Genomic DNA, 17,368 nt, shown 5'->3' on the forward strand with positions numbered 1-17,368 from the left:
AAAAAAAAACATGCAATTAATTCTTGGGTCACAATATCCCTATATCTAAAGAAATATAACAGATTTTCTTGTAAGCTAATCAACAGAATCCACTCAACGGTACCAAGACATGGTTTAGGAAAGGGATATTCATATTAATTGAATATTCAAGTTAGTAGAGAGTTAATCCTTTTTCCATTATTGTGAGGGAATGTTAGGGACTTTCAATGACTTGAAGTTATCATCATTGACACATATTTATTTATTGATCACCCTGAACAATATCAGTTCTGCTTCTAATAATCACAGGAAATCACCTTCCTGTTATTTCTGTAGATACTGCAGCTATTTCTACAAAAAACCCAGAAGAGAAAGTTCTCTCCTAGGCATTATTAAATGGTTCAACCCCATAAACTAATATAATTTAATCAGTGGAAATGACATTTAAAAAGGAAGTTATTATTGTCTTTGCCTCTGTTCCCTAAAAACCAAGGGAACCATCTTAGAAATGAAATCTTTGAAACATGTTGTCCCCTCGATTAGATTGTGAGCTCCTTGAGATCAGGGGCTGTTTATTTTTCTATGTATATCACTAGTTCTTAGAGTAGTGCTATGCACATAGTAATGTGAAAATTATTTCATTATTTCAATTCAAATTATTTCAAATGTTTATATTATTTCATTCATTCGGTACCTATTAGCAACTAGACACTCTGCTAGTCACTTGGGGTACAAAGATATAAAAGGAAACAGTCCTTACCCTATCTACTTTTATCACATTGGAAAAATTTATATATATATGCAGAAAAATAAATACCAAATATATAAAAACAATTTAAAAAGTAATTTTTGGAAGAAGTTCACTTGCATGCCAGGAGACCAGGATAGGCTTTCTTTAGAAGACAGAACTTGAGCTTAAATTGGAACAAAGCAAGAAATTCTCTAAGGCAGAGAAATATCAACTAGAGAACAAGAAGGTACCAAATACACTAACATAATGACATAATTTCTCATATATGGCTTCCTGTGCATCTTATTTTTCTTCCCATTTTATGGCAAGCACCATGTTCAGCAACCTTTTGTTTTTCCTTAACAACTTACATTTTCTCTAGGTAGACTAGTTTTTATTTTTAATGAACCAGGATAATGGTTATTCCAACTTAAAGTTTCCCAAAATAATTTTTATAAGCTAGAGAAAAATAATGCAGCATCAAGGAACTAGGAACCAATAAAACATATGTATTATTTTACTTAATGAAGAAATAGAATTCACTATATAGCACTTAATGTATCAGGCCTGAAATCCAACTTAAACTGATCAAAAATTTTTGTTATCTTGTTTTTTAATTTGGCAATATGAAAAAATTTATTTCCTCTTAGGACTTTTCCCAGCAGTCTTTTTTACATTAATAAACATAAAAAATACATTACAAAGATATTCAAAATATATTTTAGGAGTGTCCAGTATGTGAGTTTTAGTATATAAAATTCTGCATATGTTAAGCTGTGCTGTCTTATTAAACAGTAACTTAGTATTTCTGAATAACTACTACAAAAAGAATTTCAAAGAAGAAATGACAGAAAAGATGTCACTAGGAAAAATTCTCAGAAAAAAAAAAAAAACAATGAGCAAGTCATATACCAATAGTAAAGGACAAGTGATAATCAACAGATCCACTGCTATCAATACAAGTTGAAGGAGACTCTTTATACATTGGGTAGCCTAACTTAGATGACTACATTAATGAGATCACAGACCCATTGAAATGTTGACTATATATTTGCTAATACAAGAGACTATACACTAGAGAACATATATATCTGCAGGAGTAACTTCAAGTATTCCAGAGTTAAACATGTTGAATTAGTCCACCCAAGTTCTTTTCAGCATGAAAAAATTGCAAACTTAGCAGCTGAAAAATACAACAAAAAGTAACAATTGATATCAGACTGTACAACGGCATGGTTTAACCATGGACTGTGAATCTGACCTGCATTGTAAAGCAGTTTTGTTTTTTTTTGGCTATGGTAACTTACCTAAAATCATACTTATAAGTAAATTACTTAAAAAAATGACAGGAAGACTTTGAGTAAAATAATGTAGTTGGGAAAGAATGTTGTATACAATATGCAATTCCTGACATTATTAAACTGGGTCACAGATGCTACAAAAAGAAAAGAAAGCTACAAATTCATTATTCTTATGCTGAAAGTTTTTATAAAGACCTAACTTTTTATTGCAGATTCAGTTCAATACTTACTACATTTCAAGTGAAATCAATGCTTAAATTGTTTCATTAAGCTAAAGCTTCTTGGAAAAGGGATATTTTGTATTTTGAGTATGGAATTCAATTGATATTAAACTAAGAATTCTTTTTTTTATAAAATGATATTCCAGCTCTTAAACACTATTTATCAAGTCAATCACATTCTACAGCAGGCACATTTTTTTCCTCTATGAAAAAACAGGGAGTTATCATTTAAGGCAATATTTCTAAAGTGGAAAAAATTATAGGAAAATTCACTGTCGGTTCCATCTTGATGTGAAAGACTATTTGCATATATTACATTTTTCTAGGAGTCTATGACAAATACTGGCTGCGTGAAACAGGGCAATCAACTCAACTTCTCAGAGGCTCTGGGAATCCTCTGAGACTACAGACTGCAGAGCAGATGTTGACCTACATTGGTAAAGGTAATCTCCTTAGCAGCAGTTCCCTACACCTATTATAACACATATGCTTTCAAAAAAGACGTGCAAATGAGAAACCAAATACTATCTATTAGAATAACATTTATTTCTTTATTTTGATAGAGTTGAGGGAGCCAACATTGGACGGCAATGTGGTTTGTGTCTATGTAACCCCTTTGCTCACTTGGCTTGAGTGGGCAGTTATCCTGAGTAGTAGGCCTATAACTGCAAAGAATCTGTCAGCTTGATGGAGTATGTTTGATTTCTAATTGACACAGAGAGCACCAAACCACAATATTGATTACCTTGGGAGAGGAGTGAACAACTTGCTTAAAGAGATTGTTCAAGAATTTCAGAAGAGGCAAGAGGAAGAGAAAAGCAAGACCAGGCGCTGGTCTTTCACACATCTCTGAATAAGTCTGTTCTCCCATCATGCAGATACTTAATGTCATAGCTTATTTTTTTCCCCTCAGTTGGTAGTTATGTCTATATTAACTCTTCAGTTAAAACAAGCAGGGTCCCAAACTGTCCCAAGAAAACAGTACAACTCACATGGGTTGGGCTGTAACATTTACATTAAGATTCTGAATGAAAAGGAAAAGAATGAAAGAGCACAGAGTCCCATGAATTGAGGAGAACTCAGAAAAAGGGAAGGCTCACCAGAGATGACAATAGTCACCATAGGATCATAGGATTTTAAATCATAGGATTTTAAAGATAGAAAATACCTTAGAGAACAACTTTATTTTACAGTTGAGAAAAAAGAGACAGGGTTAATAATGGACTTATTAAAGATTGCCCAATTTGTAAGTGGGATCTTGTTCAGTCATTGTCTTCCTTTCTGTAAGAGGTAGAAAAATTAAAATGCAAATGAAAATTCTATTTCATCGTTTCCTTCTCTTTCCTTAGCACTCCAAGGGATACAGGGGAATGGTGTTTTGTCCCTACTACCTATGACCTCTCTGAGAGACAATGTAGGGACAAGGTACTGAGTAGGGAATCAGATGATCTGAGTTTGAATTTTGAGTCTGCTATCTTCTAGTTTTGTGAACCTGGGCAGGCCAGTTCAACTCTCTGAGGAGCTTTGTGGGTTTTGAGGTTAATTCCAGCTCTAAACTGAGGGCCCTGTGAGCCAATTCATGGTTGACTTTTTCTTCTCATTCCTTTATGTTCCCAACAGATAAAAACAGAAGGAAATTAATGGGAATAAACAGTGAGTTGTAGAAATGACTCATAGTTTTTAAACTAGAAGTGCCCTTAGAAATCATCAAGATGAACCTCTTTACTTCACGGTTATGGAAGCTTCAGACCCATAAAAGGTTAAGTACCTCACCCAAGCTCACACAGGCGGTATACAGAAGAGAAACTTTGAACCTGAGTCTTCTATTTCCAAGTCTACCGTTTCTTTGCTCTCTTTTGACAAGTCTGGTACACATTTCACCGCACCATACATGATCAAGCTTTATTATCCATCTCTTTTCCTTTTTCCCCCTTCCCTCATAAAAAGAGCTTAATTCTTTTTTATCAGTCTTTATTTTACATTTAGCCTGACTCTTACTTAAAACTCAATCCTCAATCACACTTGTAGAAATGACTTAATCCTGCCTGTCATTTCTCTTTTTGGCAGAAAAAAGCAACCAGAAATTGGTTAAACTTTATTGATAACGATACACTTTAACCTTTTGACTACCAACAATCAGCAGAACAAAGAATAATATGTATATTTAGACCATTGAAACATATTTTTAAACTTTAACTTCTCCACTGACGAATCCTTGATAAAAGTTGCTAACTAGTAGCTAAATTGACTAATTTAAATTTCATCATCCTTTCCCAGCTTAATAAGCAGTACAATGGCCTGAAGGTGGTTAGTCAGGGGGAGAAAGAGCATCAAGGGACCTAGATAATCCACAGATTTGAGAATAGTCAGATCAAATAAATTTTATTTTTTTTCTATATGATCAAATTTATATGAAAACAGCAGTTAAATTATAAGAATTCAAAGGTTTTTTCTGCAAAAGATGATAGAACTGTTTTGTTGTTAATAGTTCAGACTTAAAAAAGAGTATATTCAGTATCTTTTTAACACCAAATTAACCAATTAACATTAAAGAAATATTTTTAGAAATTTCAAAAAATAAATCATTGTGTAAACAAATGTGTTTTTTATATACCTTTTATGACATGACCAAATCGTCTATCTAACCCTTTTCTTGTGAATAATCTCTTAAATACTAGAGATTGGTAGCTGGCCCAGTGTCAAACTTTGAAATCAAGAACATGGTTTCAAATCCTTCCAGAGATATTTGTTTGCTGGATGACCCTGAGCAAGTCACTTAACCTCTCTCAACTCATTCATCTATAAAATCAGGATAATAAGGACATCTATGTACTGGAATGATTGTGAAGATACAGTAAGAAAATATTTGCAAATCACTGTGTTCTAGCTCTTATTTATACATTAAATAATTTAAAGCAGTTTAAAAATGCACTAATTGTGTTTGATCATTTTTGCTTTAAGTGTTGCTAGTTAAAAACTACTAGTCAACTACATATTTCTACCATCACCACCACCACTACTACTACTCTCCAATTTATTATACAATACTCTAAGATTTATAAAACACCTTCCTTCAATAATAGATGATGAATACAGTACAAATATCACCCAAATTTTATGGAGAAAGAAACTAAGATTCAGAGAGTAAGGGAATTTTTTTACTATTGCATAGCCTAGAAATCAATTTCAGAGTCATTGTTTCATTCCAATCTCCTGACACTAAGGCTAGTGGTCTCTCTCCTATACTCCTATGCCTTTCTAAATTCAAGTTCTTACAATATAAGAAATTTCTTTAACCACCAATTTCTTATTTATCAATTTAAGACTTTATATATGAGAGAAAGAGAGAAATCTTAGGTGGCTCCTTTCAACTCTTAAGTCAAGAATTCGTTTTGTTCCCACCTAATATTGTTGGGTGACCTCATGGAAATTCCAATAGTCCTTAACTTATTCAATCTGGTACATGTGAACAACTGGATGAAAGACATCTCTTCACTATGACTACTCCAGGCATTTATTTTGTTATGTGAGCCTTAGGAGCATTACCAGTCGTGTTGCTGCCCTCCCTTGAAGAGGAAGTCCACTGTCAGAACCAAATCAGTGTTGTTTGAGGGAAAAGAAAAAAAAGGTGTGCTGCTGGCATCGTCTTTTGAAGCTTGGAATGAATTTCCCCAGAGGTACAATATAACAAATGGTGGCTAGGTTACCTAAATGTTCAGTTGCCCTGTGATATCAATGGACTTTTGTGGGCTATGATAACAAACTTAACTACTCTTCATAGCACTGTATCAATGAAATAATGCATTCTGATTCCCAAACAATTAATCACAAGTGAACATTAAGGAGACAATTTACAGGTAAGTCAGGGACTATTCTATTTGCAAAGGTGTCACTAATTAATACAGCTTATATAAAATGAACATAATGTGACCATGATGATATAAAAAATTTTTCCAAATCTTTTTTTTTTGATCCTGCAGTCAATACAACTTAATTATATGTCAGAAAAAGACCATTCTTGTAGATGAAAATGAAATTATCTAACTATCCAATATATGTATTATAACTTGAAGGATAACTTAATCTCATAACATTTCCCCTAATCATTTCTAAATGGAATCCTAACCTTTATAAACCATGGCCATGTTATGCATATAAATTTGAATAATAAGTCATTGTATTAAGCTAAATCATATTTATGCAGATTTAAATAAATAAAATAATTGAATTGAAAGATTATGATACCTAGAAGACACTTTAGAGAACATCTAGTCCAATACCTTAATTTTATTAATGAAGAAGTTGAGGTCTTGAGTTGTGAAGTGGTTCACCCAAGATTGCATAGCTAGTTAAGTAGAAAAATCAGGATTTGAACCAGGGTCTTCTCAATCCAAGTCCTTTGAATCATATCACACTTTCCCCTAAACTTGTGTTTTAGTATGGCATGGAAGGGACTATGGATTTTAAGTGACTTTGCTAGAAAATACATCTAGAAGCAACCAGTATAGCAGAGTGAAAACATACACCAAACAAAAATCAATCAGACAAAAAAAAAACCCATCTAAATTGATCATTAAGAGACAGATTAGAATCTCAGCTCTGTTAACTACTTCTGTATGACTCTGTATATATATACATACACACATACAAACAGATTGATCAATAGATAGATATGGTTATATAGACATAGCTACATAATCTTTCTGGGTCTCAGTTTCTTCATATTTAAAATTACAGAATCAAATTTGGTGGCTCCTTTCATCTCTAACTTGAGAATTCATTTTGTTCTCACCTAAGATTAGGCAGGTGGGTGGCCACCTACATGCTACGATTTGAGGGGGTTGGTGATTGAGACCATTTCCTTGAAATTCTTTTGCCTGCCAACTGTGAAAGGGTATCAAATTTCTTTTTTTTTTTTTTTTATTAATTTTTTTATTTTTTTTAATGTTTAACAATCACTGCCATACAATTGCGATTTTATCCCTCCCCACCCACCCCCCACTACCTCCCTCCCTCCCCACGACTGCATACAATTCTGTATAGATTCTACATATACTTTCCTATTGAGTATATTTTCACTATCGTCATGCTATGTAGTCAGACTAAGATAAATGAAAGAATCCGTATAACAAATCAGAACATGATACACAAACAGATACACATACACAAACATGATCTGCTACATTATGTGAGTGACTTCCATATTTCTCTCTCTGAGTGTGGAAGGCTTTTTGCCTTGAGGTCCACCATTGGGATTTTTTTAGGGTATCAAATTTCTTAAGAAATTCAATAAAGTTTCTTTACCTTAAATTTGTGAACTTAAAAAAATCCTTTCAAATTCTCTGCATTTTACACTTTCAAAACTATTATTCTTGGAAGGATTCATATGCTGTGAAAAGCTTGTATGATGCACACAAAAGTCTGCTATCCTGCTCTCTAAATAGATTTCTACTGGATCTTGAAGGACTTTCCCCCACCACATGAAAATTTGTGTCCCTTTCTACCAAGCCAAACAAGGAAGGTAGTTTTGTGAATTTCATGTTAAATTTACGAAGTAAAAGTCACAATTTCATAATAACAACAACAACTTCACCCTAGCTCTGGGGTGGTGGAGAATAATAAAACTTTATGATTATTCATTTTATCATAGCTAAGGGACAGCAGGAGCCCAGGCCATTCAGGAATGTTAGAAATAGAGCGATGTAAATGAGATAATAAGCCAGGTAATCCACTACATTTGCATGGTTGACCCTGACTGTAACCCAGCCAGGGGTTCAGGGTTAAGAGAAGTCAAGCCCCTTGATGTCTGAATTCTTTGGTGCTGATTGCAGGGATACATTTACCTTTGAATGGGGCACTGGAGAGGCAGAAGGGCAAATGTGCTAAGTGCTTGACAGAATAAAAATTAGGTCTCATTTTAATTTTTTTTAGTGAAAAACAATGAAATTAAATCCCCTTTACAACAAGTGGATCCTTTTCCAAGTACTCTTTGGAAAGATACGTCTAACTAATGTTAATCTACATGTTTAAAATAATGTTACTCTCAATGATCCAATGGCTTATTGCTATGAATTTGCTATGAAATAGCATCTCCTTTTCAATACTACACTGCATCTGCTATGAATGGAGTAGAATAGTTGTTTGCATTTGACATCTTGTAGGATCTATGAAATTGCCGTTTGTGTAGTCATTACTTGACACCAATGCGAATGATACCTGTTTCCCTGACTTGACAATTTGTTAGTAATGCTTTCTGGCCTGAGTGACATTTTTCATATTACCCATCTTCTTTGTCCTGGAGTCCTTTCAATGCTTTTGCTACTGATAAAATTCTAGGACAGGCAATTGCTACAATCTCAAAATGTAATATTTTTGAAATAGCTTTGAAAATGCTACTTCATTCACACATTTTGGAAGACTTTCCTTTCCTATATAATACCATATGTTCAGTTTCTATCATAAATCTCCAATTCAAAAACCTTCTGTCTCATGGCATTTTCCATCAATCAACAAGGTGTTTATTTGGAACGCATTTAGTTGGGACATGTAGCATACTATTCAGATACAAATTAAATGAGATCCAATCATATACCCCCTTATCATCATTCAAGGTAGTTGGACAAGACAGCTATTAATGATTCAATAAAGCTGGTCCAAGGGCAAGCCTACTTCTAGACATTTTGGTGTGAAAAATAACACATTACAGTAAATTCATGCCAGAATCCCCACCAGACAAATAAATTTGAGTTTTTCTTATAAGTTATCAATACAACATGCTTCTTACAGCACTTCCAAGAATGCTTACTTTTTCCATATTTAAAAATTATGACTTCTTTATCCTTTATTTGACCATTTTCAAAATTATTCTCTGAGTGAGTTTTTCTATGTGCCACCTAGCACTGGACTGTGCCCATGTACAAATGTGGAACAGAAGTAGATCCATTTGTTTCAATCATTAACACAGTCAATGATGGTAAACTGATCTCTATCCATCACTTGGATGACAGATTGATTTTAATGAACAGTCTTGGCCATTTCACTCTTTGCATGTAAATATAAACTCTGTGTATAGTCATTGCAGTGCCATGGAATAATACTAATGCTTTACTCTTCCCCTTTTTCTAAATTATGTTTATGCAAACCAATAAATTACACATACAAATACACACACCCACATACACTCACCCCCTACTAATGAATGACAGCTTGCTTTTAAACAAGGGACTGAACTAAAGGCATACAAGACAGTTCCAAAGACTGCAATGGTAATTTAAATGGAAAATCTTCCATATTCGTTAACTGGCCCATGTAATTTGCCTGGTCACATGGAGCCTGTGGTGGGAAGAGTTTGCTGAATGGGTGGAACAGGAAGAGAAGGAGCTGGAGCAGAGCTGAGAGGAAGCTAGTTTTGAGAGCAGTCAGATCTAGGAAGGATGTAGGCTGCTGGCTAGCATGAGTGATTTTGTGATTGTGATTTTGTTTAAGAGAGCCTGCTTGTGATTTGTTTAATGGAGCTGCTTTGTGGAAAGCTTAGCAGGAGGAAGGTTGGGAGATGGTGTTGTTCTCTGCATTGTTACTGTGTATAGATTTTTGTTACAGGGACGGATTTGGCTTTCTGGTATCTGAATAAATGTCTTTCTTCTGTCTTCCATGTGGAGTGTCTGTGGTATTTCATGACTTAGAATTGCACCTGGATGTTCATGGCTGAGGTAGGCACTATGAATATTTCACTAGCGCTACAAATGGTGAAGTGGATGGGATGGTGAAATATCAGACCTCTATTTGGAGACAGAAAGGCAGAAGAGATAGGAAGAAATGGATGTTCCAGGGTGGGATGATTTGCTTTATTCCTTCCTGGCAAGAGAATGGGCTAAAGGCACAGACTTTGTAAAAACTGGGAACCGAGGCTACAAAAGGGAGAACCCAGATACTTAGAAATGTTTGTGGGGAATAATAATTGAGCCAGGGAAAGAAATGGCAGGGGTGTGTAGGAGAGGCTGGGCCTTGCTAACAGGCTCTCAAATTATATGTAAAAGCAGAGATAAGCTGCTGGAGGAGAAGGCTCAGATGGAAAGGGAATTGACTGGTTTGCAAGAGAAGCTTTTTATCCTGCAGTATTCAAACCATCCTTGAGGAAAGGAAGCTAGAGTTTCAGGTGGTGGTTTGGCTCACAGAAGGGGAAAAGTTAACAGGAAAGTGAATGCAGCCTTTGTACAGGCTGGGCTTGATTGGAGCCTAAACACAGGCCAGGAGGATGTGTGGGAGGAGAATGAAACAAGTGAGGCTAAGGTTCAGCCAGTCCTAAGAAGGAAGCAGGGGAATCAGAGCCCCTACAGAGTTTGGGGGGGGGGGGGGTAATTGGGAATTTTGCTTAGCAGGAGATAACCAGATATTTTGAGTTGGTTCACCCAAGGGATATGAGAGTCGTTGGAGCCTGGGATGATGAGAATCAGTGAAAAAAGATAAATTTCCTCCAGAGAGAGGAGTGAATGACCAGTGGATTTGAGGTCAGAAAATGAATTGTTTGCTGCTCTATTGAGAGCAGGGGCAGATTTTGGAAGAATAGATGTCATTCCAACTAATGAACTATATAAAATGTATCGAGGAAAGAAGCTTGATTTTATACTGAGCTGGGAGATGAGAACTGCCCCTGCATATCCTCCTGATACATTGTATCTAAATTCATCATACCTGCAGGGAGAATGGGAGGTTGGCCAGTCCCCAGCTCAGAGTAAAGAGGGTGTACCTCTACCCAGAATGATGACCCTGGGACTGCAAATTGGAAAATAGTAAATAATAGTGAATAAGGCTATGATAATGGTTTCATGGACTCCAGAAGCATGTTTGACCCTATATCTACCTTGCATTTGGTTATTGTCTACTTGTTTCTTTTTGGCTTTTTGTGTGTTCACCTTGTTTGTCAGATTTGTTTTCTGTAGGCTTAATACCCTCCATCTGTGGATGCCTGATCGCTTAAGCCAGATGTCACCCCCTATCTATGACTATGCTATGCCATCAGTGGACCTGGTGTTGACAAACTCCAGATGCCAGCTGAAGAACTGACCCTTTCAATGGGACCTGTTGGGGCAGGAACAGCTGTATGTCCAATCTCAGCAGGAAGTAGCTATGGAAGAAGAGACTTTGCCCCTTACCCCGGGGATTTCAGGCCCCCTTTGTTTGAAGGAGGGGATGATGGCATACTTATGCTGAAGTCCCACACTAAGATATTCTTCTATGTCCTTATTTTGTGTGATCCCTGTTATATTGTAAAGTTCTGTTGACACCAGTTGCTTAAGATATTGTTTTATATGCTTATTTTTCTGTTATCCTTTTAAAGTTCTATTGATACAAGTTGCCCCATGGACCCAACCTATGTAATGAATATATATGAAAGACTTGGGGCTTCATGTAATGGTAATGTAAATGAAAATTTTTAATAATCATTAATAGGACGATGTAACCTACTTGGGTCACAGAGAGTCTGTGGTGTGAGGAGTTTGCTGAATGGGTGGAACAGGAAGGATGGAACAGGAAGAGCCAGAGCTAGGGCATACATAGCTGAGAGAAGTTAGTCTTGAGGGCAGTCAGAGCTAGGAAGGGTGCAGGCTCCTGGGTAGTGTGAGTGAAAGAACTTTTTTGTGTTTTGTTTAAGGGAGCCTGGTTGTGATTTGTTTAATGGAGCTGGTTTGTGGGAAGCCTAGCAGGGGGGAGGCTTGGGGTTGGTGCTGTTCTCTGCATTGTTATTGTGTATAATTTTTTGTTACTGTGATGGAATTGACTTTCTGATGTCTGAATAAATGTTTTTCTTCTGCCTTCCATGTGGAATGTCTGTGGTATTTTGAGATTCAGAATTATGCCTGGATATTCACGGCCATTAGGCACAATGAATATCACATTGGTGCCACAAAGACACATATTGAAAAATGCCATCCACCTTCAGAAAGAGAGAATTGATGGACTCTGAATGCAGATTAAAGCATACTTTTTTCATTTTCTTTTTCTTTCTTTCTTTTTTTGCAATATAGCTAATGTGGAGATTTGTTTTGCATGACTTCACAAGTATAATTGCTATTATAATGTTTTACTTATCAATGAGTTGGGAAGGGGCTGAAGGAAAAGAATTTGCAACTCAAAATGTAAAAAAAATGTTAAAAATAAGTAAAATTTAAAAATATAGAAACTAAAAAAAATAAATCTTGGGAAAATGGGGAAACAAAGAATGGCATTTGACATTGTTATCCCTCTACTTTAAAATGAAACACCAATGAATTTACTATCAACATAAAGTATTATAAAAATTACCACCAAAAATAAATTCATTTGAGTTCTTCAATTTCTTTCAGTATCAAATAAATTAATTCCTAATGTTTAGTTCTTTGATAAGAAACATGAAATAACTTTTAAGAAGTAGAAGAGAGAAAGCAATTGCATTTACATTTACTGATAATGTAAATCAATATTATCTAGTCATAAGATCTGCTAAAATGTGACTCATTGAAACTACTTTTAAAAATTTAAAAACAGAAATAATAAATGGGATGTTGCCAGAAGAGTTCCATTTTCTTCCATTGATTCTCTTAATTGGGATTCCTCTCTGAGTTTGTGCCAGCTGCATTTATCTCAGCCTGGGCTCTTGTCAGGTGTTTATGGCTGCCTATTAGATGAACAAAGTAGGAAAAGCACTTTAGTTGATCATTTGCACTTCTGGAGCTCTGAAATCTGCAGAGGTGCTGCCAGGATGCGCTCCTGACATTTTGACTAATGTATGTAGAGGCTGCAACTTCATTTTGTAATGACAAAGAAGGTAACATAGAATAAAAGCAGCCTCTTTATTTATGTTAATATTCTCTGTGTAAAGTGTCCCTTTGAGCCTAGAAATGCTTGATGCCAGTCAAATAGGCATAATAAAATCAGTAATTTTGAGCAAAGGATTGAAATGAATGGGGTTAATTTAGATAGCTCAAAAATGTCCATTTAAGGGGGCTTTTGCTTTTTCACTTTGGCACAGTGTATAGGGCCAGAACTTGGATTAAAATTTTACCCAAAATTCACATTAGCTAGGTGATCCTGGATAAAACACTCAGTCTTTTTGTGCCTCAGCTTCCTTATCTATAAGATGAAAGGGTTGGACTTTATTGCTTCTAAGATCCTATCCAGTTCTAAAGGAATACATTTATTCTACGATCCTTTTTTCCTACCATTCATTTACATAGGTGACCAAAAAAAAATTCCATTCTGGAAAAAGGTAACTGGACTTGTCAGCCTCTGAGGTCTCTTTCATCTTCCATTTCTAGATCTATGACCCTATTATTTTATAAATCATGTAATCTTCTTGGTAGTTAATGAGAAGGAAAGAGGACTCCTACAGTCACACTAAACAGATGCCATTTGACAGTAATAAACTAAGCCAGAAGTGACAAAGATTTTCTTAGCCTAAGTCAGCTAGAGATCTAAGACAGAGACATTCTTTTCTTGATGAACACAAAGTAGAAGTTAAAAAAAAAAAACACAAACAAGAAAGCAATATCTATTAAGTGGTATCTAGGTGCCTGGGTACTCTGAATTGAAACAGCATGGCCCCTTAAGGTGAGGAGATGATTTTAATTAGATCTCTATTTTATTCTAATCAGTATCAATCAATTTAGTGTGATTCCACAGTGGTAGATGATTATTAACGCTATACTTATCTAGTAATAGTAACATACATTTAGTCAGTCTAGTCAGCTAATATTAGTATAAAATTACATATATATATATTTCTTACATATATTATAGTTAGGGATAATCAGGCAAGATAGATTCCTTCTTATAATAAGCTCCAAGTTTAACCTACAGGCAATAAGTTTGCTATTCAATAACCTGTTCTAAAGTTCACTTGCCTAAACACAAGGACGTGACTAAGGCATCTCCACTCTTTTGGCCTGGAGGAGAAATGCTAATGTGGGTGAGAGGACAACAGGATTCTGGACCTCTACCCTCTTTTACTTAATCACCAAGACTAAATCCCTTGTGAGTGAGATGTCTTGAGGTGATATGGAAAATCCCCTAACTTATTTTTGTACCTCTACATCACCCTCTCTTGTCCAATATAAGGAAGCACTCCTCTTATGACCATTCAGTGGAGATGACCCTCGCCTTGCCCATCTTGTGGCCACTGGTGCTGATACATCATTTCTGGCCCTCCTGGAGGGTTAAGAAGAAGATGTATCAGCCAATGAGACTCTGTATCTTACTTTGCCTCTCCTGTCCATCTGGATATCAAATACCATAAAAGCAAGGTCCTGGGTACAAAGGGCATCTCAGATTGTGAGGAAGATCTGAGGCCAGCTTCAGTAGAGGGGGCCAAGTCCCTTATTAAACTGCTCAGCACTCTGCTTAATTTCTTTTATTGTAGACTGGATATTTTTGACCTCACAAACCCTTATCCTAGGGCCTGGGGGGAAGTTATGCAGAACTCAGGAAGAATTTGGTATTTGAGTTGACTTGGAGGAGACCAGGGGTCCCAGGAGACCGAAGTGAGGAGGAACAACATTTCAAGCACAATCAAAGCAAAATTTGGAGATGGGATTTGGCTCCTCATTAAAGAAGCAAAGCAAGAAGGCCAGAATGGCTGGACCATAGAGTGAGAAGAAGGGAGCATCATATAGACACCCAATATATAATCTTTAATATTTCAATGTCAATTTGGAACAATGACTTCAGTGAGGTGCTTTAGGGATCTGTGCTATTAAAATTTTATCAATATCTTAGATAAGGCCACAGATCTCATACTTATCAAGTATGCAAATGAAACAAAGCGTAGAGAGATAGGTAAGACATTAGAAGCAGAGTGATTATTAAAAACAGACTAGGACATTGGATAAAATCTAGTAAAGTGATATTCAAAACAGATGAGTATAAAGTCTTGAATTTGTATTTTATAAATCAACTTTATACATAAACAGTATGGCAGAAATGGTTAGATGGCTCTTTATTTGAAAAAAAAGATTCAAGATTTTAGTAGACTTCAGGCTCAACCTGAGTCAACAGTGAGATATGGCAGCCAAGAAAACTTCTGCAACGTTGTCTTTTTATGGGAGTAATGGGATCCAGGAATAGGGAGATCACAGTTCAGCTAACCCTTCTCTGATGAGAACACACCTGCTTTTAAAAAATAATTTAATTAAACCTTTTGGTTAAACCAAGCAGATTGTTTAGATTCTTGGAAGTGTTTTTTGAACATAGCAATTGTATTATTTAAGAAGGAAGGATATAGGTATTCAGTCAGACCAAAAGGTAGAGGACAAACTTTATTTGGTATCATTTAGCCCCTGAACACGTAGACAAATTCTTTACATTAATAGAAACCTCTGAATACCACATCAGTACAATGGCTCTATTATTGTTTGTAATAAGCTTTTTCCCATATTTTTTACCTTTTTACCTACCCTTAGACACATCTGTATTATCTAGAAATCCAGAGAAACCAAATGTGATCTTTCACATGAAAGACATATATGAGTAATGAACAGAGAAAGAGACTCTGGCTTAGTGACAAGAAGTGCAGCCATCCTGGAAATTTTTCCTTTCATTAGATTTTTCATGTTTTATTATCTATCTACTCATTTAAAATTAGGTAGGACACATTTATAATGTTTCCAATAAATAAGAAAAATGTTACTGCATCATGGAAAATCCTGTGACTACCTTGCAGTATCTGAAAAGAAATGAATCTAATTTGTATTCACACATCAATGCTGTAACTAACAGGAGGAATAAGATAGGTTTCTATGACCTCCCTTCAATTATTTAGTAAGGCTGAAGTAAGTGTCAGTTGGCTGAAACTGATGATAACATTACTTTACTCAGTTTTGCTCTAATTAGGTGGAATTCCAAAATAGGCTTCAACTTCAACACAGAAAGAAATACCAACAGAAGCTAGCATGCTGAGAGTCTTACAATCTAAAATACAGATCTGTTTTTGAGAAGTCTGGCTATTTATACTTACATTAGCATCAGGAGGTAATAAATTAGAGGATCACAGATGTAGAGCTGGAAGGAACCACAAAACTGTCATATACCTTGTATTTATCCCAAGAGTAAGTTAAATTCTTATCCCTTCCCGCCAAAAATATTCAATATAAAAATGAATTGTCTGAGATCTTAAAGTCTGATCAGTTATGAAATTCAAAGTCTTTTACACTGTCAGAATTCTTTTCCCTCAGAATGCAAATTTAGGAGGACAAAGGAACGTCTTAAACGAAGGTCATATCATCATAGGTTTTAAAACTGGAAGAAGCCTTGAAGTCTAACCCTTTCACTCTGAAGATCACACTGTATGGAAATGATTGTCATTGAGTGTATCAACAGACATTTGTAAAGCATATGTGTCATGGACTATGCTAAGAAGCACTGGCCATATGTAGAGAAACAAAAGAAAACAAAAAACAGTCCTTGCCCAAAGAGCTACCATTTGTACCATTTGAATGTGTAAGATAGCAAATAAAGCAGTATATACAAGACACAGAGAGGGGATATAAGGTAATATCAAAGAGGAAAGCACAAGAAGTCAGGATAATCAGGAAAAACCTCCTATAGAAGGTTGGATTTTAGTTAAGACTTGAAAGCTAGGGAAATTATGATGGAGAAATCAGAAGAGAGATCATTCGAGGCCATGAAACATCTAGTACAAAGGCATGGAGAATGAAGGATGGTGTGGAATGTTGTGTTGTGTTGTGTTGGTGGTGGTGGTAGTGATGGTGGTGGTGGTAGTGGTGTGTGTGTGTGTGTGTGTGTGTGTGTGTGTGTGTGTGTGTGTGTGTTGTGTGTGTGAAAGCAAGGGAGGCAATGTAGTTAGATTGCAAGGTGTAAGAAAAACGAAAAGGAAGAAAGGGACTAAGTCATCATGAGCTTTAAATGCTCAACAGAGGACAATTTTTTTTTTTAATCTAGAAAGATACCTTAAATTTCTGCCACTGTAAGGGAGGTCATTTTGAAAAGTAAACCACAGTCAAAATAGTCCTGAACTTAGCTGCTAATCTATCACTGCTCTCCATAGCATCTACAACCTAAGATACATATTTTATTAACTGCTGAAAGTGTTGGTGAAGAGATCCTGAAGATTAAATATAAAGCCTTTCTTAATCTCTCCCCCAATT

General features: G+C 35.7%; 1 protein-coding gene across 6 annotated transcripts in view; it reads right to left on the reverse strand.

Annotated features, from left to right (window-relative positions):
• KHDRBS2 (KH RNA binding domain containing, signal transduction associated 2) overlaps window positions 1-17,368 on the reverse strand; it is a 926,489-nt gene that overhangs the window by 209,059 nt on the left and 700,062 nt on the right. The gene's annotated exons all lie outside the window — the stretch shown is intronic.

The sequence above is a fragment of the Notamacropus eugenii genome, chromosome 2 (genome assembly GCF_028372415.1).
Source record: "Notamacropus eugenii isolate mMacEug1 chromosome 2, mMacEug1.pri_v2, whole genome shotgun sequence".
Taxonomy (NCBI): domain Eukaryota; kingdom Metazoa; phylum Chordata; class Mammalia; order Diprotodontia; family Macropodidae; genus Notamacropus; species Notamacropus eugenii.